Raw genomic sequence first — 25,616 nt, 5'->3', positions numbered from 1 at the left:
AAACAAGTTTGGGAAACCTAATTACAGTTCTGCTACAGAATTATTTTCAGGTTAGAATGAAGTCAATATTCAGGAGATAAAGGTCAAGCTTTCACAATTGTACATCAGTCCAGAGGGGACAGAGAAACCCATCCATACAATTCACAAATTCCAGATGAAAATTCAAGTCATGGTGATATATTTAGCTGGCTAAAAAGGGCACTCACTGTGATGCAGCTGAGATAAGAGCTCTTCTGAATTCATGAAGGCTGCAGCTTAAAATATCACAGGAGGCAGAAACTGAAATCAATGAAGCAGCATTTACCAAGCAAACACTAATGAGAGCTTAGCTCCAAACAAAATAAATACAACTTGTGAGAACAGTGTTAACCCCCAGCCCTAGAAAACAGAGTTGAAATAAAACCCACAGGATGATAGTATTTTTCATAAGAGTTTCTGTAGAAGGACTTTCTTGCTTTAGTTTGGTTGTGTTTTTTTCCTTTGTTTTTGTCAAATTTTCATTCAAATTATTTTCGCTCAAGTTTTCAAACAGTTCAAGAAATGTTAAACTAAAAAAAACACTACAAAAAAACAAACACAACTTCTGTTTTTCAAAACAATTTTTTGATTAAAAATAGTGGTAATTTAGTTCCTGAAAACCATTTCTGGTATTTAAAAAAAAAATCCAACCTCACGCATTTCAATCAAAACCACCTAAACACTAAAGACTTCAGTAGAAAATATTTCAGACAAAACCTGATGTTTCAAAAAGTTATTATTCATTTGTGCTTCCAGTTTCTAGAAGAAAAGATATTTTCAACCACAAAAGAAAGTTTGCTTCATAAAATATTTCTCTTAATCTTACAAGGAGTTACTTTGATAGCAAAGAAGTCTAAAACCCCTTTGTTTTTGTAAAGGGTTTCCACGGAGTAAAATGTAAGAGTTTGATATCTTTTTTTCTTAGGGAAGATTGCTAAAATACAATGGTAGGGCCCTTTTGTAAACTTCTGAGACTAGATTAGCTTTTAGAGAGAAAAAAAGGATAGGAACACAGTGTTCTTCCTTTTAAAATAAAGGCTTCCAGAGCGAAGACATGGACACTATCAGAAACCCAATTCTCATCAGACTACAGGGGAGATAACAATGTCTTCTACCAGTTCAACAGTAAGAGAGGGCCTGAGACTTACCTGGAAAGTAGTTCTGTCTTTTGACAGGATATTTAAACATTGCTTGGCTCTTACTAGAAATTCCAAAATTGAGGGGCTTAATAACTAAACAGCCTTTTCCACATGATTACCAAATTGTATGCAGAGCTGTGATTGAGTTATTGCTTGATGACACTACAATTTCATGTGGGCCCCATTTTAGGCTGATTACTTGCATTGCCTAATTATAAGGTACATTGCTGCTTGAAGTGATTTACTGTTTTGATTATTGCATCATGTGATTGCCTGGTTCACAAAAGCGATTATGCTCAAATAAAATCACTACCAGAAGCTTGGAGGATTGAACTCCTGCAGTGAGCAAACTGTGTCTTCCCATGTGGGTTTTGGTTGTTGTGCATTTTTTTCTTTACTCTTTTCATTTTTAAGCCTTGTTCTTCTTAGGAAAGACAAGTATAAACTAGCACATTGATTATTTGCTCTGGATTGGTTGTGTGAGCTCATCTTTTATGGTGCATAAAGCAGCATAGGTGAAAGATAATCTCTCTCAGCTGTCAAGTGAAATCAGACAGGTCTGACATTCTTGTCAGTGTGTCAGAAATGGGTGGTGGATGACAGCACTTACAGATTATCCCGTTACCACCTCTCCTCACAGGAATTTGCAGTGATATTTTCACCTGTGCATTCCTGCACCCAGATAAGAGATAATGTATAAAAGAGGAATTATCACAAAACTTCCAAACACAGGTTTTCCTTATCCCAATCTCCACTGAAAATGTGCTATTTTTTTAATTTAAAATGAGGAAATTCTAGGGATTTTTTTGGTGAAAAATTGTCATCCCCATATGCACACTCAACTTCCTGTAGGAACCATTTCCCTTTTCTTCTTCCCTTGAAAAAGTTTTTCAATACCTCGGGAAAGGAGCTAGTGTGATGCATCTTTTGTCGTTCTTTTTTTTTTTTTTTTTTTGAGAAAAAAAGAAACCAAGGAAGATGCATGTTTCATGTGAGGGTAGGCAGGTAGAGGCAAGCCAGTTCCTCAGCCCCAAATATTTACCACGAGAAATTGCCTCCTTCTCCCCCCCCCCCCCCCCCCAAGCGAAAATACCCAATTTGTCAAAGGCAGAGAGGAGTCTGCCTTTTGGGGGCTTTGAAGGGAAGCTGGAGCATAGTTTAGAAAGAATTTGGCCTAAGAAAACAGAAGATGAAGTTATGACTAAGGCCAAATGTGATGTTGCACACTTTGGCTGTGGTAGACAGATTTCTGCATTGCCACATCAAAGGTTAAATCCAACCTTAGGACCAGATCCTGACCCTTATCTGGGAACGAAGCCACAGCAGGGGAAGGAGGGAATGAATCGCTGAATCCTTCGATGTTACTGAAATGGAAATACATTAAACTACCTGTAGGAGTAATCCTCAGGAAAATGCCTGTCTTCCACATCCAGGACTGCTCTATCTGCCTTGCCAGAAGCGTTTCAACCAGGATTCACAACTGCAGCAGCCAAGGAGGAACAACACCAAAAAAATAATGCCAGTGGACAGGCGAATAGGGATTCAAACAATACATATTACAAGCAGAGCCTTGTTTAATGAATCCCCCTTTCAGTCTGCGATCCATCCAAAAAGTGGTGGGTGGCATGTTCTCAGAACGGATTATTTCTGGCACAGGCACAAGTCTGAATATTTGTCAGATAAAGCTATCTACTAGTAGGTTTTCCAGCTAGACTGTTAGTCCTGACTCTGTGGTGAGAGCACACCAGGCATCCAGAGGGAAGAAATAGCAGTGCATTTATGTGTCACAGAGGAAACTGTCCCTGTTGAACTCGGGAGACCTTGCTGCAAGGCATACATTAAAGCATGCACAGAAACCTGCTAAAATTTTCAGTTAAAGTAAGGAAAGGAAACACATGTTAAAGGGCAGAAGGCCCACCCATACTTTCAAGAAAACTCTGTTCTTGGACTCTTGGTACTTGGACCGAGTTCCAGGCTGCCAATACTGGTGTACTGGTTTTGGGTGGGATGGAGTTAATTTTTCTCACAGCAGCTTGTATGGTGCAATGTTTTGGATTTATGACCAAAAAAGTGTTGATAACACAGGGGTGCTTTAGTTATTGCTGAGCAGGGCTTACACAGCGTCAAGACCTTCTCTGTTTCTCATGCTACACCGCAGCAAGCAGGCTGGGGGTGCACAAGAAGCTGGGAGGGGATACAGCTGGGACAGCTGACTGCAGCTGACCAAAGGGATATCCCATACCGTATGACATCACCCCAGCAATAAAAACTGGGGGAAAGAAGGAGGATGGTGGGGATGTTTGGAGTTATGGTGTTTGTCTTCCCAAGTAACTGTTAGATGTGATGGAGCCCTGCTTTCCTGGAGATGGCTGAATACCTGCCTGCTGATGGGAAGTAGTAAATTAATTCCTTATTTTGTTTTGCTCGCATGTGCAGTTTTTGCTTTACCTGTTAAAATGTCTTTATCTCAACCCATGAGTTTTCTCATGTTTACCTTTCTGATTCTCTCCCCATCACTATCTCTCACCTCAGAGAGGCTACTCTTAACGTGGCAGTGGGAAGCATGAGACCCATGCTGAAAAGGGTCTCCTTTTCAGGACCCTGAGACCACCAAGGCTGAAAAGAAATGAAACTGTATGCTTACAAACTGTTCCTGACTGGGGCAAAGACTTGTGATGGGAGCAGAGCTAAAATTCCCTTTGTTTCTGACCCTTTCAAAAATGCAGTAGATCCTGTTTGATTTGCCCTTTCTTGCAATACTGTCTCCTCTGCATTCAGAGATCCCACTCCCATCCACTCCCTTCTGATAAACCATTTGAAGCAGGTAGGTTTCTGAGATTACACATTTTCCCTTTCAAGGATTGTACAAGGAAGGTGATATTTTCTTCCAGCTTCATGCAGATAAACAAATATCAAAGATCATCTGGACCCAGCTGTCCAGATGGGGTCAGCTAAGACCACATCTAGGAAAGCATATTCTGGTCAGTTCATTTCGTATTTATTGGATCTGGAGGACAGGCAAAGCAGAAGGCCAATTCCTGTTAATTTTTTGATATTGCACTTTCAAGGAACTTCTGTATGAGTTATTCCACTGGAAAGCTTTAGTATCCAATTAGCTACAGTTAAAGAGAATTTTTTTAATAAAAATCTCACCTTTTACAAAACAAACAAAAAAAATGCTTGAGAATTTTTCCACTCTTTAAAAGCTTGTTAAATCTAAAAAGAACCATTTATTATAAAAATGGAGCAAGCAGAGAATGAACATATGAAGCTTTGATCACCGCCAAATTACTCAGGGTTTTGTAAAGCTGCCCTTTCCCCTCAATTTGAGTTTCCCAAAGTCTATATTAAAGCAAGATTTTGGTAGCTCTGAACTTAAAAGCTAATTAAAATTAAATTACTGGTAGAAGTGAAGACACCTGGCTTTGCCAAACAAAATGAAAAGTAAGGTTTTAACACAGCAGAAAAGAGCTGTCACATGACCCATCTCCAATTGCTTTAAAATCTTTTTACCTTTTTTTTCTTAAGGCTAGTAGTTAATAGTATTCTCTGTAAGTTTATCTTAATAAACCTCCTTGGGGTAATTCGCATGACATTCAACTACATACCATAAGGGTATGCAGAAGGAGAGTGTCTGCTCCTTTAAGGGTATCTGGTCAAAGGAGCCATAAATAAGAACATACAGAGACAGAAACCTGACTGACAAATGATAAGGGAGGTCATGATAAGGCCAAACCTGGTCAGTCACACTAATTGGTAAGGATATGTAGAGTATGAGAATGTCTCCCTCCCTTTCCTTATTGTCACAGCTGAGAAAATAAACAGAGTCATAAAATCTGAGCAATTAGCATTACTGAAGACAATAACCAGAAACAAACCTGGTCAGTCACACCAGCTGATGGGCTATCAAGAAACCACAGGCAAACTTGGAACTTTGCAATGGATAAGGATGCAAACCTGAGAGTCTAGTGTGTTGGAGCGGGTCAGTGGGACTATGCCAGCTGAGGAGGCAATGTGCAGGGGAAGAGGGAGCAGAAGGAACAAAGAGGTGGGGGAGACAGACAAGGGTACAAAAGGGGTCAGTTGCCTGTAAACTGTGGCTGGTCAGTATGCTTGTGTGGCTGAGCCCTGCGCCTGATCACAGTCTGTCCTGTCTGTTCTTAGCTACCTCTCTCCGTAATCTCACGCTCTATCCCGTGTGTGTGAGTGCTGCAGAGACTCCGTGCCAGCTGCTGGGGGACCGGGTGAGAGGAGCGGGTGCCAGCTGCTGGAGTCAGACCAGGGGTGTGGGCAGCCCTGGCCTGTGGTGTTGGCAACTGGAGTGAGTGGGGGGTCTCAGTGCCAGCGACTGGAACAAGGGGGATCTTTAACCTCCAGCCACTGGGGTGGGAACAGTTTGTATCCTGAATACCAGCTGCTGAGGGAACTGGTGTGAGTGAGGGGCTCAGCCCTGGCAGTTGGAGTGGGACAACGGGTCACAGCCTGTGGGCCTGGTGCTGGCTGCTGGAAGGGGTGAGTGTTTGTACCTTTCCCAAACCTGCTGTGCATGGGGAGGGTGTGTCTATTTGCTGGCAATCTTCAAGCTGGACCAGCTGGCGAGCAGGGGAGCCTCAGGTCCAGGCTGGGGTATCAGGTGGGCGGAGGGTCCGTGCTGGTATTTGAGGGGACCTGCAAGTGTGGGGTGCCTGTGGGACGAGTGTGTGAGTGCTGTGTGTCTGCAGTGAGCACCAAGCTGGACCAGCTGGCAAGTCAGGGCCCTGTGAGGCGGGTAAGGTGGCCCAGGATTGGGGAAGGGGTACCAGGTAGGCAGAGGGGCCATGATGGTACTTGGGATATCCACGAATGTGTGTGTGCTTGTGAACCTGGAGAGTGTCGTGTATGCGCTGCGCTAGTGACCTTCTGTCTCGACCAGCCCATGAGGAGAAGAGGACTTGGCTGTCTTTGTGTTTATGTGCGTTCTGTATGTGGGTGCTGTTGAAGGCAGTGCCTTGTCTGTGGCAGAGCGCTTGATCAGCCATGTCAGTGTCCTCTGTGTATCTCTGTGTCTGTGTGGGTATCTGTGTGTGTGTGTCTGTATCTCTGGTACATGTGCTCAGCTTCACTACTGGTTGAACCTGCAAACAGGTAAGCAGTAGCTGTGTCCCTCAATGTTGGCCAAGACCCCAGTTCCCCAGGCACTGAGCTGGGCTCCAGCAAGGCCTTGGGCAGGATGGTCCTGGGCCAGAGCAGCTGGAAAAGGCAGCTACTCATAACATCCCTTAATATCTGGAGTAGTCGGCGGGATGATCCTTAACATCCCTTAACACATACTAGAAAAGAAAACATATGATCTATTTTATCTTTATACTTAATATTTTGATAACTTTGTGGCAGGAAGAAGCAAGAAGGCTGCTCTTCAAAGGAAAGTGAGCTGAGAGCAGAGCACAATAACAAGGCAGGCGTGAGCAGGTACCTCACCAACAAGGAGCCAGGATGCAGAGCAGCAAGTCCAGGTCAGGATCAGGGCCAGATACATTGGTGAAGGTCAGATACAGTCCACTGATGACCCAGCATTTCTATAGTGATGAGGCAGATCTGAGCTCAAACCAGGAAGACAAGCTGTTGGGTCTGTGTCAGGGTCAGGACTGAGGAAGTATGAGACCAGGCACAGATGTGGTGGCTGCACAGTTGTGATGTAGATGGCAGGCAGGGGACTGGAGTAAGGTTTCAGCTTAAAAGTAGTTCCCAAATGAAAAGAGGGGCAGGCCCTTGTTTCTAGCCTTCCTCACAAGAGCTCTTATCAGTGAAGAAGCTGACGTTGGACTCAGTCAGCTACACTGTTTAACTTACCCAGCTAAACTAGAAGGGGAATGTGCTCACATCGTGTTGGGTCACTCAGGCTTAGCCAGGCTTTGCAAACTTAAAATGTGCTGATGTATTGAACATTGTCAGACAAAGCTTGGCAACAAAAGGAGAGGAGACTCTTCACACCTTGGAGACAAGGCTTCCAAGTGCTCTGAACACTTTCTTCTTTGCATTTTCAAAGCTGCCTCCATCACAATCAGTTGGGAACTTAAAGATCAGACCTATTTTGATCCAACCAAAAAATGAACAGCTGGGTTCGCCATACATTAACAATTGGGCTTTGTGGTGCATTTACCTTTGCATTTACCTGTTGGTCAGAACACTCATCTTGGAGCATGTCCATTCTTGCTCAAGAGCACTCTTCTGACCCACCAGTATGTTGTTAACCCTGCTTCTTCCAGAAGCTCTCCCAATGGGTAGGAAAGCATTCAATAAGTGCTTGAGGATGACAGTATTTGACTAGCTCAATAGCACAAGACACAGGGAGAAACCACATCTCTAATCCCTACACCAAAAGCTACAGGTGGTGTTTTTCTCAGCACGGTAGAAAGACAGTATAGCAGGGACACAGAGTTGAACAAGGACTGGTATAGGCTTCTTGGGCCCAACAATTCAAGGAGGCAAGGCACAGAAGTAGCCTTTCAAGGCCACCCACATGGCTAGTAGCAGAAACAGGAGTTAATCTGCTTGTTTTATGAGTTGACCACCTGCACCAGCTGATTTTTGAAACATTTAAGTGCCCCCTCTCAGCTACAGGACAGGCCTGGCTACCTCCGCAGAGTACTTCTCTTTGTCTTTGCCACCTTTGCCTACAAAGAACATCAAAATTCTTAGGTCAGAAGATGAAAATGATGATAGATGCCCCATAGACAGCCCACAGCTCTACAGATCAGCCTTTCGGTCCCAGCAGGACCTCTCCCACATCCCTCCCAGCCCAAAAAATCTTGCAGACAAGAGGCAGAGGAAAGAGACTAGCTGTATTAAAACACACTCTCCTCCCCATCTCCATTGTCTCCAACTATGGATTGTATACAAGTCCATACTCTCCAAAGAATACAGCTTTGAAAACTGTACCAGCTTTTTCCCCTTCACTCAGCCTAAGCAACAGCCTCTGTGTGGGAGAGAAAGTCCACTTCACTCTAAAGACAGGCTTCACACTTCACTCAAAGAAGCTCTTAGGCTAATCAGTAAACTCTTTATACTCACCAGAGAAAAGATCTGAAAATCCTAAAGCAATCTAAAAGGGGGAAGGGAAGTCCTAGTTGCTTTTCAGAGTCAGGTCCCACTGACTGACTCTGCGGCAAGGGCTGAAATTTCCCACTGATCTCTTATTTCTGCACCTGGATAGTGCTGAGACAGCAAGGTGCAGAGCAGCTGAATTGATTGTTGTTTAGCTATCAGCTCAGAGATCTCCTTATTAAGAAAGCTTACTGACCAGTGCTAAATAAGGTTGCAGGAGACAGACTAAGCACACCAATGCTGCTGCAGAACTTGCTGACCCTCATCTCTTCCTCCAGCTGGTGATGAAAACAGATGTGACCACACATAGGCTGTACATCAGAGGGGCTGCAATTAGTCAGTTCTCAGTTGTGTGGTGAATTCACATTAATCTGGAATAATGATATTGTTTCTTTTCTGAGACTGACAGAAGCAAGACAAGAGGTTGGAAATTTTCGAATTCTAGAAGTCAACAAAATGGATAAGTACTTGGGGTAGAAATCTTTTAAATTACATGGAAACTCCTCTAGAGGGCTATATGAATATCGCCAATACATATGTACTAATATTTGTCTTTATATTTATACTTGCATTCATAATTCTTTTTATATATATATACTTACATAACTATTTATATATTTTCCACTTCCTGAAAAGGAAATGACAAGCTCAGAAAACATCCTCAAAGGAGGCCAAAGATATCAACCAACCTTCAGGTGAACCCAGTTAAAAAAAGAGAATGATTTAATATAATTTGACACTGGCCACAAATATATTTCTAACTCAGAGTAGTTGAAATGTCTAACTTCACCTCTCAAACAACAATGCAAGAAGGCGCATTTCTGCCTTGCTGCATTAACTACTGTGAGTACTGCAGTGGCATAAATGATGTGTTGTACTAACATGGAATCCCCTTCTTGCAGTGTGTTCAATGTAAATCTGACCACGAGCACACTTGCTTTTAACTTGTGAGTTTTACATTACTCTTTGTCTTGTCTGGTTGCAATGTGTCATACTCTTTACTGATGCCCTCTTCACCTACAGTTTTATCTGAGATTCATAGAAATGCAAAGGATTCTTATACTATGAATCACTGTGATTATTTGTTTAGACATGATTCCCTGTAACAATGAGACTGAGATTTGCAAATAGAAGGCTAAGACATTTCAGTTGCCCTTGGGAAGCCAGGGAAATCCTGTCTCAGACACCTTTTCTGTACAAGAGGAACCAGCACTCCTAGGTCAGAATGCTGACTTCTGCCAACAAAAGGACTCCATCTCACTGACATGTTTTGCAATCTTTTCTTTCTGAAGAAGTACCCAACTGAACCCTGCTTTATATCTTTCATATAACACTACCCACAAACAGACTTAGCTTTACAGACAAATATATCACTAGCTTTGAAAAATCCAACAGCCTGGAGGACATAAACATAGTAACAGCAACAAGAGAAGAAATAATTTTCAGATGTGTAAGAATAGTTCCAACTGCAGCTCAGCATCTTGGTTAACAAGCCTTCTAAATGTCACCATGATGATGTTAACTTCTGCATTTTATCATTAGAAAATAAACAGTTCCCACCAGTCTTATGCCCAGAAAAGGGAGTGCGTATGTTGGCATCTGCTGTGTTCCTTTCTTTGCAGCAATGGGACTCCATTCAGCTACACAAAAACATCTGAATTCTCAATTCTAACTCTGTGAAAGAGCTGTGGGAGAAGGTCACCGTACTGTACAGCATCAGAAAAGATGAGAAAAAGATGAGCCAGATCATGTCTAAGACACTGCAGCTTCAAGAGCCTGAACCTTCAGCTGTTGCAGAGGGGCAGGAGAGTCTGTGCCTATGAAGTAAAAGTGAAAACTCTAGTCATGATGAAGGCTGGAAGGTGGTGACGACTCACGTTAAGAGGAAGGTCCTGCCCCACCTAAAGACTTGCAGCTACAGAATACATTCACTGTCCTCATTGCTGATGAGGAGCTGGGAGTGCTGCCAAATAGATCTTTTCTTGCAGCTGAGTCTGAGCCACTCAGGACCACTAGAAGGAAGGAGTGAGTGATAGTGGTAGGAGATTCTATTGCAGGTGATGAAGGCCCCCAGTCTGATTTGCCATCAAGGAAGGCTTGCTGCTTGCTGGAGGCTCAAATTCAGGATGATGTGCACAGGCTACTAAGGCTCATCCAGCTATTACCTGTGGCTGCTCTTCTACGTAGGCACTGCTGGGGGATGACGTAGGAAGTGACTACAGGGCTCTGGGCACAGTGATCAAGGGCATGGGGAGCCAGCTGGTGCTCTCCTCAATCCTGCTGGTGAGGGACAAGGGCCTGAGGAGGACTGGATGGATCCTACGGATCAACAATTGATTGCTCAGGTGGTGTTGGCAGCAGCATTTCAGTGTCTATGATCTTGGGAACCTCTTGGAAGGTCAACAGCTGCTTGGAAGAGGCAGGATGCACCTGACAAGGTGGGTGCCCTGGTTTCGGCTATGATAGAGTTAACTTTCTTCCTAGTAGCTGGCATAGTGCAGTGGTTTGGATTTAGTAGGAAAATAATGTTGATAACACACTGATGGCTTTAGTTGTTGCTAAGCAGTGTTTATACTAAGTCAAGGATTTTTCAGCTTCTCATGGCCAGCCAGCAAGAAGGCTGGAGGGGCACAAGAAGTTGCAAGGGGACATAGCCAGGACAGCTGACCCAAACTAGCCAAAGGGATATTCCATACCATATGATGTCATACCCCATATATAAACTGGGGGAGTTGGCTGGGAGGGGCGGATTGCTGCTCGGGAACTAACTGGGCATCAGCTGGCAAGTGGTGAGTAATTGCGTTGTGCATCACTTGTTTTGTACATTCTAATTCTTTTATTATTATTATTGTCATTTTTTAATTTTTATTATTATTATTATTATTATCATTATTTTTCCTTCCTTTCCTTCCTATTAAATGGTCTTTATCTCAGCCCACGAGGTTTGGGTTTTTTTTTTTATTCTCTCCTCCATCCCACTGGGTGGGGGGAGTGAGCAAGCAGCTGCTTGGTGCTTCGTTGCTGGCTGAGGTTAAACCACAACAGTGGGGCAAAAGGACCTTTGCCAACAGGCTTGCCAACCTGATAAGGAGAGGTTTAAACTAAGAACGGTGGTGTCATAGAGAGATTCCTCAAATAACAAGTGAGGGAGTTGTGGATGAGGTATGAAAGCCAAGGGCCCAGGGTGACTGGAACAGAAAAGAGAGCGCAATCCACAAAAGAGAGGTGAAATTCAATCACTTCAAGTATAGGCATGTAAAGAAGGAACTGCCTGCAGAACGGACTTATGGGGAATCAGCACGCTTAGGTGTCTCTGAAACATCTCCACACTAATGCATGCAGCATGGGGAACAAACAAGAGGAATTAGAAGTCTGTGTGCAGTTACAGGGCTATGACCTCACTGGGATTATGGAGATATAGTGCAATAACTCACATGACTGGAGTGCTGTAATGGACGGATACAGGCTTTTCAGCAAGGACAGGCCAGGAAGGCAAGGAGTGGGAGTTGCCCTCTGTGTGAGAAAGCAGCCAGAATGCATGGAGCCCTGCCTGGGGATGGGTCAGGATAAAGTCAAGAGCTGATGAGTCTAGATTAGTGGGCAGAATAACATGGGTGAATTTGTAGTGGGTGTCTGCTGTAGACCTCCTAACCAAGAAGTAGATAAGGCTTTCTGCAAACAACTGGAAGAAGCCTCTCATTCACAGGCCTTGGTCCTCCTGGGGAACTTTAACCACTCCGATATCTGCTGGAAAGCGACATAGCAGAGCACAAACCTAGGAGATTGCTAGAGTGCATTAATGACAACTTCCTGATACAGGCGTTTGAGGAACCAGCAAAGAAAGGTACTCTGATGAACCTGATGCTTATAAACAAAGAAGAACTGTTTGTGGATGTGAAAGTTGGAGGTAATCCTGGCTGGAGTGACCATGAGGTGGCGAAGTTCAGGATTTGAAGAGGAGGGAGCAAAGGCAAAAGTAGGGCCACAGCCATAGACTTCAGGAGGGCAGACTTTAACCTCTCTTCACGTATCTGCTTGGAAGAATCCCAAAGGATATAGCCCTGGAGAGAAGAGGGACCCATGACAGCTGGTTGATATTCAAGGATCCACCCTGAAACTCTAGAAAGAGCCATCCTGAAAGGCAGGAAACCAAGCAAAGGCAGCAGGAGGCCTGCATGGATAAGTAAGGAGCCTGTGGCTGAACTCAGGCATAAAAAGGAGGTGGAAGTGGGTGCAGGTGACCGAGGAGGAGTATAGAGATGCTGTCTGATTGTGTAGGGATAGGGTTAGGAAAGCCAAAACCCACCTAAAATTGAATCTGGTGAGGAATGTAAAGGGCAACAGGAAGACCTTCTACAAGTACATCAACAGAAAAAGAAAGACTAGGGAAAATGTGGCTCCTCTGCTAAATGGAGCAAGGACCAGGGTGACAAAGTACATGGAAAAAGCTGAGGTATTCAATGCCTTCTTTGCCTCAGTCATTACTTGTAAGACCAGCATTCAGGAACCCCAGGCCCTTGACACAAGAACAAAAGTCTGGAGCAAGGAAGACTTACACTCAGTGGAGGAGAACCAGGTTAAGGAGCAGTTAAATTGGATATGCAAGTCCATGAGGCCTGACAAGATGCACCCACAAATGCTGGGGGAGCTGAACTGATGCCACTGCAAGGACACTCTTGAGTATCTTGGAAAGGTCATGGTGAAAGGGAGTGGTTCCTGAGGACTGGAAGAAAGCAAATGCCACTCGCATCTTCAAGAAGTGGAAGAAGGAGGACCCAGATGATCTCAAGAGGTCCCTTCCAACCTAAACACTTCTGTGATTCTCTGATGAAAGCAACAATTTAAGAGTGGCTGAAAGCAGAGAACATACAAGCACTGGAAGGACTCAAAACTTTCTGTGGACTGCAATGTGCAACACCTCAGGAAACCCTCCTTCATCAGCTCTCAAATTTAATGGTTTTTTTTCCATTTCCACCCTATGCCAATGTTGCTTAACAAACACCCATGAGAATCATCTCTGAAATTTGCTATGGTTCATAAAAGTTCTTACAGGATGCCTGATGAAAATAAACTTTTTCATCTGACGAAATAATTTTCATCAGACAAAACATTTAAAAACACCAGATAAAACATTTAAAAATAAACATTTTCATCTGGAGAAACATCAATAGAAACCTCAGAAAAGGTTATTCCTCTTTAAACAGTGGACTTTTCTACAAGTCTGAAGAAACTCTTAAAGCTCAGCTGTTCATTAATGCTTTATCTGTTTTGCTATCCAAGATCTATAAATCTGGATTCACAAGGCTTTACAGATGGGAGTTTGGAACCCCTTTTTGTGCAGTTTTTTGGAAACCCCACATTTGCAATGTGATAATAATTCCAGCTAGCCAAAGAAGATGCAATAATCCCAGCAGTCCTGCTAGAAGAATATCAGCAAGAATAAACACAGTCCTTCTTCATCTCCACGAATTTCATTTTTGATTGGACAAATGCAGTAACTGCTGACGGAAGAAAAAAATGTTATTCTAATGTCCATAAATATAATTTACCAAGCATTCTTTTAAAGAAAGAGGTTGAAACCTTCAAAAAAATACATTGTCATGACTCTTGGCAGAAAACTGAGCTTCAGTATCCTCCCCAAACATTGGGTGGAGACTGTTCAGGTTGCTGGCTATTATATGTCTTGTGGTGTTTGCACCACTAGCACTGATTGGTTCATGGCCCTTATACTATATGTTATTTTATACTATCTATATTAAGTATTATATATTGTATGTGTATATTCTTATGCATATAATATAGAAAAAGCTATTATATATGTACAGAGAATAATATACTATACAAAATGTATGTGTCATCTCCTATAAGGAATAAATTAATACTGCACCTCTTATACACGTACATGCTAACTATATTTTTCACACTTGAGCAAGGCTTGCTAAGCACAGTCAGATCACTCTAAAAGCCTTTATGATCAGTTTGTCTTTCAAGCTTTCTGTTTTCCCATATAAACTAGCTGACAGCCTGCTGGGAAGAAGGCTGATTTGCATGTACTTGCCCACCTGTTAAGGATATTAAAGAATGAAAATGCCTAAAATATTTAGATGAAATATGTACCATCTACTTTCTTTAAATTAATTTAAATTGAACAAGAAATAAAAAGACAAACTTAAATATTGACTGTAACACACTCAAACATAAGTAGTTTCAAGTTCTAGCCACAGCAAGCAATCTCATTTCTCTTTTCTCCATCATACATGAGCACAAATTAAAGGAAGGAAAAGCACAAATAAATAATATTATTTCTCTGAAGACATCTGTATGCCATAGAATATGACATAGCCTCAGCCTTAGGCAATCCTAATGAAGTACAGTTTTATTTTAACCATTCCTAAGATGGCTGTTTTTCATGCATAACATTTTTCCCACTCAAATTAGGGTCAGATAAAAAGTTCAGATAAAGGAGAAACAAAATTCAAACCTATCCTTCTCTTTAAGAATTTAGTCAAAATGTTTTGACTAATTTAATGACACATTCCATACCAGGATCTCAGTTGCCCTGTAATCAGGCATTCAAGTGAATCAGAAGTGTTTTATGTGCCAAACCAAGCTCGGACAAAAGAGAGAGGAAAACACATAAAAGAATCAGGCATTGGTTACACCATACTTAAATGCCCACAGTTGTTGACTGTGCTAACAGATTAGCTATTATACTTTCAAAGCAGTAACAGGATCATAAAAAATTTGTATATATTTTCAAAGATAACAGATCTTTTGGCGAAGTCGGCTTAGAAATAATGTCTCCAGAATGGCTGTAACTGTGGAAATTCGAAGCAACTAAATGTTTTATTTTAATCTTAACTTTAAATAAAAGGTTTGATTCCAGAGAATGGGTTGTGTGTGAAGGAGAAATAGAGAGAAAGGAAACTTGAACACTTTCAAGCTAAGGTTCAGCAAGTGCAAAAAGCTTGCCTAGTCAATTTTGCTTGATGCAGGTGAGAACATCCCTCCTAAGCCAGCCTTGTCTACATATTTTTGTCTTGTGACTCAAATGGCTGTCCAGCTAAATGGTGACTACACACACTCATTGGAAATTCAGTGCCTTCAGCTGCAGCTGAGGTGATCAGTTTAAGCTTGGGAAGCATTAGTAGAGGCAACTAAGCACCAAGCACAGTGTGAGGATTCCAAACGTGCAGGCATCGTAAAATCTGTGGCAGGGCTGTTAACGAGTCATGAGCATGTATGCACTGAGGGAAACTAGTTATGCATAGTATGTACATCCTGAGATTTCAGACAAAAGGCAAATTTGCTGGATCAAGTATTTACTGGAGTTCATTCATTCAGCTGTGGCTAAATATCTGAAAAATGGGCTTTATAATAGGAAAGCTGACAAGGTCTTAAGCAAAACAGCAGGGATAGGTACTGCAGCAATAAATTACATCCTTGCTCCATTTCAAAGACAGGAGGAGATACAGCTTTACCTGTTGTAAAAATATCTGTATTTGCTGTGTCGTGGTTTAACCCCAGTCAGCAACTAAGCACCACGCAGCTGTTTCCCCCTCCCCCTCCCAGTGGGGTGAGGAGGAAGAAAGGAAAGAAAAAAAAGTAAAACTCGTGGGTTGAGATAAGAACAGTTTAATAACTAAAGTAAAATATAATACTAACAATAGTAATAATGAAATATAATAATAATAATAGTAATGAAAAGGAATATAAAAAAAAAAGGAAGGGGGGGGGGAACAGTGATGCACAATGCAATTGCTCACCACCCGCTGACCAATGCCCAGTTAGTTCCCGAGCCGCGATCCGTGCCTCCCAGCCAACTCCCCCAGTTTATATACTGGAAATTTGGGGATCAAACCCGTGACCTTTTTGCGTTATTAGCACCATGCTCTAACCAACTGAGCTAACCACTGGGCATGATGTTCCATGGTATGGAATACCCCTTTGGCTAGTTCAGGTCAGCTGCCCCGGCTATGCTCCCTCCCAGCTTCTTGCACACCTGCTTGCTGGCAGAGCATGGGAAACTGAAAAGTCCTTGGCTTAAGATAAGTGCTACTTAGCAACAACTAAAACCTCAGAGTGTTATCAACATCGTTCTCACACTAAATCCAAAACAGAGCGCTGTACCAGCTACTAAAAAGAAAGTTAACTCTGTCCCAGCCGTAACCAGGACAGCTGTTAGTGCCTGAGTATTTCTTGATAGTAACCACTGCAAAACAGCAACCACATCACCTATGATAACAGCCAGTGACTGTCTCTGCATTAGATGGAGTCCTGCAAAGGCCCGAGTTCATTGCGCTTATTTTCCATGATATTTACAGGCTGTATTTTCCTTTTTTCTGCAAAAGCAGAGGAACACTGTTGTTCCTCTGGTGTTGGAGGGAATTGAAAGGGAAAAATAATTTAGTGTGGGCTGTTTCTGGGATCTGGGGGCTAAGGGATATGCATAAAGTGTCACAGGGCAGTAGTCTCCCCTCAAGAACTTACTATCTAAATGGGGTAAAGTTGGCAACAAAAGTTGAAGTCCAGTCTACAAAACAGTTCCCCAAAATCCTTTCCTCCACCTGATTCTCATTTCAAGAAGGCTTCTTTGCATTACTCTGATGGCACTGCTTATTTTACACAGCGATGTTTTTTGATTCCATGCATGTGTCACAGCCATGTTATGAGACTCCTAAAACTGAGCTGGATACTTGCCTTGGCAAAACAACAGCAGAGAGACTCTACCACCACACCATACAGATCAGTTGACACTAGGACAAGATCTACAGAGTGCAGGAATCCATACCTGACTTTTGACCAAGACAAGTCAGTACTACTTCCAGGGAGGAAAGGAAAGTCACGGTCCTGATTCAGTCCTGGTCCATTGCATTGGATCTTTATGTAACTGCCTTAGTTCCTGCCATGAAGCTGCCTCCTCTTTAGGGCTCTTCAATATCATATTGCATTCTTTTCCTTCTTAGGCTACATAGCACAGTTCAATGCATCTGTACAAGGTATAGCAACAATGGTCATTAAAGCTCTACAGCATTTCTAGACTCCAACCCCATTCCTCCCCCGCCCTTCCCCAATAGCAGTGACCCAGCAGTCACTAGGTTCACAATGACAAAATGTCCTTGCATTGCAGATATCCTCTGGGTTTAACGTTCACTGAGTTCTTCTGCCCACTGTGGTGTCTGCTGGCTCAGTCACTAAACATAGAAATTTATGGGTTTAGTAGAAAACAAGACCCTCCAAAGAATTCTGTGACCTGGGAACACTGCAGTCTGCAACTTGAGGTATTGCGCTTTCTGCCAAGATCAGGCAGTCTTTGACAGGCTTAATGTCTTCAGGGGAGCAAGTGTGAACAGAATCAGACCCATATGCCCACACTTTTAATTTGATCACTATTGAGCTCCCAAAATTCTTCCATGAGGAAAAACCAGATCAAAGGTGGGCACAAAATTGGGATCCCAGATATCCTTTCAGAGCTGTTCTGGTCCCTTCTCAAAAACAGCTCACACCTTCGATAAGTCTAAAATCTGCCATGAATTCAAATAATTCACAAACTCCTCAAAAGCTCATTCTTCCTGCTCAGCGCCACTTCTTGTCAGAGGTTATTGGAACATGAGGGAGAAATTGTGAGCCTGGATGAGCCACAAGTATAATAGTACTGACCATGTGAGCTGAAATGCTAATGATAAGTTGTTCGCAGAGTTTCTGTCTTTAGATTTATAAGCCACTTGGAACAGTCATGTTTATTTTATCCAGAAATGTTTATTTATTAAAGTTTTGGTGGAGATCTCATCCCAAGTGAAATATGGAAACAAATGAAACCTTCCCTATATCTTGAATTTCATTTCAAATACTGACCAAAGTGTGTGGTATCAAGTAATTTTAACTTAATAATATTGTCTGCTCTTGCTTAAAACTTAGAGACTATTTTGTCTACAGATACAAAAGTGAAAATGAACATCAGTCTATCTGTATTCTGTAAATGACTGAAAGCCCCGAAGTCCCATATCCACTGCTAACACTGTTTGCTAGGTACCAAACAAATAGTTCCCAAGCCTCCTCCTAAGCCAAACTTACTGTCACGTACATTATGAAGGGCTCTTCATAGAGACACATTTACTGCTCAAGTTTGAAACAGAGGTGCTTCTGTGTGAGAAAAGTCCCTCCCTCAATGTCCCTGTTCAGTCCTCCATTTACCCTTGCTTTTGCGCCAGCTCACAGTAGTCAGCTGTGACTCTATGCAGATCACTTCCTAAGCTGCAAGCAGTTACTGCACAACCCTGTGAGATTTCTTTGAGTCATTTTCACTCACAAACCCTTTCATTAGCCAGTTTCTTCATAATTTTTCTCTACCTTCGTCTTGGTCCTGCTGAAGTAGTCAACAGGAAGACCAAGCACACGTCTTTATGGCCTATTCTTCTTCCATGAGGCAGAGAACTGCAAAACAGATGGGGAGTCCAGGCTGGCAGAAAGTCAAGATATCTAGAAGGTGGACATTTGACATACATCAGAATGACAGAAATATCACCAGCTTAAAACTGCAGTTCATCAGAAAGTCAAGCTATTTCCCCTACTTTCCATCTGGCAGCTGCAGACTTTTCTAAATCTGACTGGAAGCACCAATAGAGAATTTTATGCACACATGCTGATAATAATTAGGAAGTACAGGCACTCCAAAAACCTTTGGAAGAGGGCTTTATCAAGCAGATAAAATCCAGATCAATGCTGGAAAGCTTCTATGCAAGAATTTTTATTTCCTTTTGTGGCAGGTTAGCCTTGGCTGGCTGCCAGACCCCCACCCAGCCACTATCTCACTCTGCCTCCTTAATAGGACAGGGGAAGAAAAAAGGTGAAAAAGCTCCTGGGTTGAAATAAAGACAGGGAGATCACTTACCAATTACCATCATGGGCAAAACAGACTCGACTTGGAGAATTCAATTTAATTTATTGCTGATTAAAAATAGAGTAGGATGGTGAGAAACAAAGACAAAACTGAACCACCTTCCCCCTATCCCACCCCTTCTTCTCATGTTGAACTTCTCTCCTTCACGCTCAACTCTTCAACCTCCTTCCCTTGCAAATGGCGCAAGGCGGTGGGGGTTACGATCAGTCCATAACGGTTCCTCTTTTCTGCTCCTTCCTACTCACACTTTTCCTCTGCTCCAGTATGGGGTCCCTCCCCACAAGATACAATCCTTCATGCTGCTCTTGTGTGGGTTCCCCATGGGCTGCAGCTTCTGCCAGAAAACCTGTTCCTGTGTGGGTTCCTCTTGAAGGGCTGCAGCTCCTGCCAAGAGTCTGCTCTGGTGTGGGCTCTTCACAGGCTGCAGCTTCTTTCAGAACATCTCCTCCTGCTGAAGTGTGGGGTTCTCCACGGGCTGCAGTGTGGATATCTGCTCCACTGTGGTCCTCCACAGCTACAGGGGAATCTCTGCTCCAGTGCCTGGAGCACCTCCTCCGCCTCCTCATTCTCTCACTTTGGTGTCTATAGGGCTGTTTCTCTCATATTTTTCTCACTCTTCACTCTCACAGATGCTGTGCAGCATTTTTTGCCCTTGTTTAACTATATTCCCAGAGATGCCACTGGCTTGGCTGAGGGGCTCGGCTGAGGGGCTCAGCTGTGCTCTGCAATGAGTCCGGCACAGGGCAGCCCAAGCCTCTTCTCACAGGTGCCACCCCTGCAGACCCTCCCATCCCCTCACTATCAAAACCTGGACATGTAAAGCTAACACACATTTCTAACACTTTCTTCCTCTCACAAGCTAGCACAGGAAAAGTCAGAACTCACTTCTTTTCTTCAATCCCTTGCCATAAAAACATTGTGGAAAATAGCAATGTTAGAACAGGAGGTGACTAAAGATGAAATTATTTCCTCTTAGGGAGAAAAATCTCTGAATAAATTTCTTCTTTTCCTATCTCACTTCTTAATCATGCAAAGCAATATTTATAAAATAGGGATTTCAGTCTGATTTGCTTTCCTGGGAGAAGTTATTTGTTTCTCCCAGAAAGAGAAGTCAGAAGGAAGCTCACCTTCTTTCAGAGGTCTTCAAAAAAGTGTGCTCTCCTAAAAAAGTTAGTAAAATATATCTCTGTAGATATGTCTCATAAAAAAAACCTTTGGATATTATTGATTCTGTGGAAACCATTGTCTTTTTGTATGCAGTAGAGAATGAGTCAGAACTGCGTATTAAAGAAGGATCTCAATGTAGCACACAAGGCTGTCAACGTATTCTACTCCAGTTTGCTGGCTGGACAGGGTGGGGAGATGTAGCATAACTGTAAGTTAATATACTATTTCCAAAAAGACAAAATGGCAAGAGAAGACATATAAATGAGTCAGGTTTGTATCTCAGGAACACAAGTTAAAGTCCTTTGCTATTCCTAGAAGTATGACCATACTGTAAGTAGCCTGTCTCTTGCCTGGTAGAATCATCTGTGTGCTGCCAAATCAGCACTGTGGGGCATTATCACTCTTACCTTTCTGTAACACTGCCTTGAAATCCATTGGGGCAAACTGTCTTATGCCAAATTGCGTGCTCTCCTACTAATGAGCCAGCCTTTTCAAAGCAAAGGAGTGCATGAGTTAACAGAATAAATCAGGACAACTTCCATTTGTGTCCACATCTATTTTAATAATATATAATAAAACCTTTTCTAGCTAACCTTATTTGTAGAAAGAAATGCTCTGTATGATTTTTTTCTCCACCACATGTCAATGTTAGCAGCAAACTCTGGGTTCCTTTACTTCTTGGGGCTGGGGAGTTAGGAGTAGGGCTTTATGCAGCTGGTGGCTTGTTCAAGGATACTGACATCACCATGTACAGTTTCTGCTTCAGTCAAATGGCAAAGTGAATGGAGTAACCTTTGAGGCCATGGGAATGTGGCTCAGACAAAGAAGATGACATTCTACAAACAGTTTGTGCCAGTCAGGGTGAAACAGGCCGTAGGCAAGGCTTTTAATAGCTTCCATCTCTCTCCATATAACTTCTAGTGGGAAAGACTTGCTCCTTTGGGTGGATGAGACCAGGTTCTACCCTTCACATTCAAAAAGGGAGTTTGTTCTCTCTACAGTTTTCAAGGCTGCAATATCTAAACAGCTTGCTGCTGGGAAAGGGTTCTTCACTGAGAGGGTAGTCAGTCACTGGAACAGGCTCCCCAGGGAAGTGATCACAGCACCAAGCCTGTCAGAGTTTAAGGAGCGTCCAGATGACACTCTTAGTCATATGGTTTAGTTTTAGGTAGTCCTGCAAGGAGCAGGGAGTTGGACTCAATGAATCTTATGGGACTCTTCCTATTTGAGATATTCTATGATTCCATGAGCCAGGCCACAAGTTCCACTTCTTCCTATATGTGACGCTTGTATTCGTAAAAGCCCCAGCTACTCAGCAAGAGAAACTCTTTCTACACGAGCATGCACTTTGTCTGAGTCTGTCTCGTACTTCATCTTTGCACAGGCAGGGAATTACTGTCTTCCAATTTTAATACAGGAGATCGGTGGCATTACCATGGGTGGATCTTCCAGTGGCTTCAGAGGATGCCCGTAAAATGCTGGAAGAGATAAGTATATGTGGGGAGGCTTCATACCAGTTGGGAATCTGAAAAGAGTCCCAAGACAGTCAGAAAATGTGACCTTGAGAATGACACCAGAGATGTTGCTTCAGGACAGGGCTGATGGGCCAAAAAGACTGAGTGGTTTGCAGAGATCACTGAGGGACAAAGAAGTGCTCTTATGCACACAGACATACAAACACAAACTCATGCACAAACATAACTAGTTTTCAAGTCAAATTTCATTATTTTTAAGGTCTGGCAACATAAATAGCAGGATAAACAGTTCTGCAAGCCAACCTTCAAGAAAGAAGACAGAATACATTTTTACATCCATGTCTGAAAGCATAAAAATCACCTAAAAGTTAGCACAGGAAAAGAAAGTACATATTGAGGGTGTTTTCCAAATGAAACCAGATCTGGCAGACTCTCTCTTTGTTAGATTTACCATCAGTGCTGATTAGGAAAACACAGAGTCAAACTTCCTTTCCAGGCAGCCCAACCACTGGACCCATTCATTTGTCAAAGCCACTCTCACTGTGGTGAGTTGTGGCAATACCCAGCTGTAGACATAGCTGAGATGGGCAAGAAAGGAAGTAGGGAGTACTGGATTTGGCTGAGATGGAGTTAATTGTCCTCAGAGCAGCTCATATGGTGCTATGTTTTGGATTTGTAACCAAAAAAGTGTTAATAACATAGGGGTGCTTTAGTTATTGCTGAACAGTGCTTGCACAGCGTCAAGGCCTTTTCTGTTTCTCACACTGCCCCGCCAGCGAGCAGGCTGGGGGTACACAAGAAGTTGGGAGGGGACACAGCTGGGACAGCTGACCCCAGGTGACCAAAGCAATATCCCATACCACTTGGGGTCATGCACAGCAAAAAAAAATGGGGGAAAGAAGGAGGAAGGGGGTGTATTCAGAGTTATGGTGTTTGTCTTCCCAATTAACTGTTATGAATGATGAAGACCTGTTTTCCTGGAGATGGCTGAATGCCTGCTGATGGGAAGTAGTTAATGAATTCCTTATTTTGCTTTGCTTGTTCATGCAGCTAGTGCTTTGCCTATTAAAATGTCTTTATCTCAACCCATGAGTTCTATTACTTTTGTCCTTCTGATTCTCTTCCCCATCCTACGGGGGGGCATTGAGTGAGCAAGCAGCTGTGTGGAGCACAGCTGCCCACCAGCATTAACCGCAACACAGGGTTTTATCAGGAAATGGAACAGCTTGCTTCTGGGACAGAAATGGACTCTGTCAATTTTCACTGCTGACTGGCATGCCACAGTGAACACCTAGGAGGACAGCTGGACTGTGCTGGAGCAGCTACTGACACTGTCCCATGGACAGCAGAACACATTAGGCTGCTGTGGAGGAGCTCCTAAGAGGTATACTCCTGTGTACTCCTAAGAGGTGTGGAAGTCAAGAGCCCCACTTGCCCACTACTCCATTCCCAGTATCCGCACCACACTTCCAATTCCCATTCTTATGCTCTCCAATACCTTGCATTACACAGCTAGCTGCAAGGAGAGAGCCTACAGTGCTTGTCCCCTTCTCCTGACAATGACAAACTATTCTGCTTCGCCACTCCTCTCCAACTCACCAAGCACTGTAGGAGGCTCTAATCAGTTGAGCTTTCAAGTTTAGCACCTACCAGGTAGGCATCTGCTAATCACAGCAAACCAATTTACAGTAGCATAAACACCACTGCAGTCAGAAGGAACCTGCCACAGACCACCCCTCTGTATGCAACACTCTGCAGAAATCCTATACTCCTAAAAGCCATGTTTTGTCACTGACAGTTTTGTCTGTGTGTATGCCTCTATTGTGTTATTGGATAGACAGGGCTAGACATGGCAGTGTTTGCTACTTCAGTCTTTGTCCTGTCACACAAAGACAAAAAATAGTACTCAGAACACTCTCTCTTAAATAAGGAGCACCCCTTTTCCCCCCTTCATAAACAATTGCAGTGCACTTTGTGCACTTTCTAGATGGGACTTCACCTTTCATTCTGCCCCATCTTCAGTGAGTGCAATGGGTTACAGCATCAGTGTTCGTATTGGCTTCTTTTGGACAGTCTAGTAATACCACGTGAAAGAACTACAGAAAAAAGAAAGAGTCACTCCATGGTATATGTATTCTGTTTACTAGGATACTGGTTAAGACAGTTTTACTCCTAGCATTAGGAGTAAAGACCTAGCAATCACTGCCCACCACCTGGCCCATGAGCTGTTAGTCATTTCCTGAGTATCATATCCATGCTTCTGTTTTCAAAACTAGATTCCTTTAAGAAATGAGAACCCAGAAAATTTAGTTGGGCACGGGAAAAATCTGCAGAAAGAGTTCCAGTTTTGATCAGTCAACATTTCTCAAGATATATGGCTGTGCTGGGAAGCTCCTGAATAGCTTGGTGATCGAAGCCTAATAGTGATAGATCCCTAGCCGATGAGCCAGAGAGTTCAATCCATGACAAATATAGCATGACAAACAAAGGCAGTAAGAGCAACTGTCACTCAGAGAGCTGAGGTGAGCACACAGAAGGAGATTAACCAGCACTTAGATGTTTGGGCACATATTGGCTGTCAGACTCATTTCTCAGCTAAGAGGCAACAGTAATCACAACTCATAACTTGCAAAAGCACTTTAAGAAGGCATTGCTCTCATGGTGTAGAGGTTAACAATGAAAAGGAGAAGGTAGAAGATTTGTGTATTTCAGCTGGGAGACCTTAGCAATCTCCTTTTCACAGATGAGAGAAGAAAGGTATGTGGGAGTGGAAGGAACAGATAATTCAGCAACTGGAGATGATACTATTAGCAGAAGAAAGCAGAGTCAGGAGGCTAGTTCAGTAGAGGAAAGCAATATAAATTCTGAAGCATATTGAAGATTCTTCATGGTGAACAGGGGTGAGACAGTGAAGTGGATTACAGAGGTGTTAAGCTGGAGATGTGAGCAAGAACCAGCCTCAGCAGCAGAATATCTAGTGGCCTGCTGTTGCTAGGGTGCTCCAGGCCCACAGAGGGCTTTGGTCAGATGTTCCAGCTGTTGAAACCAGTAACCAACAATACCATATCCTAACTGGGGACACAGCAATGATGACTGAACCAAGGCTTACGCAACAACAGGGAAAAACACTCAGGTCTCAAGAACAAGGGAGATGGGATGGATTGGAAGGCATTTGCAGCATGAAGGCTGTGGGCTAGCATCCCTCCCAGAATGAACAGACAGTGTTTTAAGTAGCATCATTCACCAGCCTACAATCACATTCTTTCCCATATACAGAAATGTTCAATGGCTCTCCAAAGCAGTTCATTTATGTGGGAGATGGACTGTTAGCAGACAGTTCCATGCTTGAGGGCACGTTCCAGGTTGGAGAGTGGCTTGCAGAAGACCAAGATACTAAGCATGTGAAACAAACACCAAAAACAAGTCATATTTTACAAGGACTCACTTGCCCGATTCGTGTACGCTCTTCTGCCTGGACTTGGTTCAAATGTGAAATACAAAACTAGACTCAAAAGATTTCTTTCCTACTTACATGCTCTGACTTAGAAAGTGATTTTAAGACTGGATTCAAGTGATTAGTCTGATCCTTCAAATAGTTTCTTTAGGAAGTCAAACACGGTATCAGTGTATTCGCATTCTACAAGGTCGTGAATAGGGGAAATGTTAAGAATTACAGCTCTTCCAGGCTACGCAGAAGCCACGCCAAAAACTGAATCCTGGTCTCACTATCAGCTCTGTAGAGACACTGTGTGCAACAGGTCTTGGCAGGAGCAACTGGAACTGGTACAGGCACTTTGTCTCCCACTAGTAGCAATCCTATTTCCTTTTAAAGGG

This window comes from Gymnogyps californianus, chromosome Z, assembly GCF_018139145.2.
Source record: "Gymnogyps californianus isolate 813 chromosome Z, ASM1813914v2, whole genome shotgun sequence".
In the NCBI taxonomy this organism is placed as follows: Eukaryota; Metazoa; Chordata; class Aves; order Accipitriformes; family Cathartidae; genus Gymnogyps; species Gymnogyps californianus.
Note: the sequence above shows the minus strand (reverse complement) of the source record.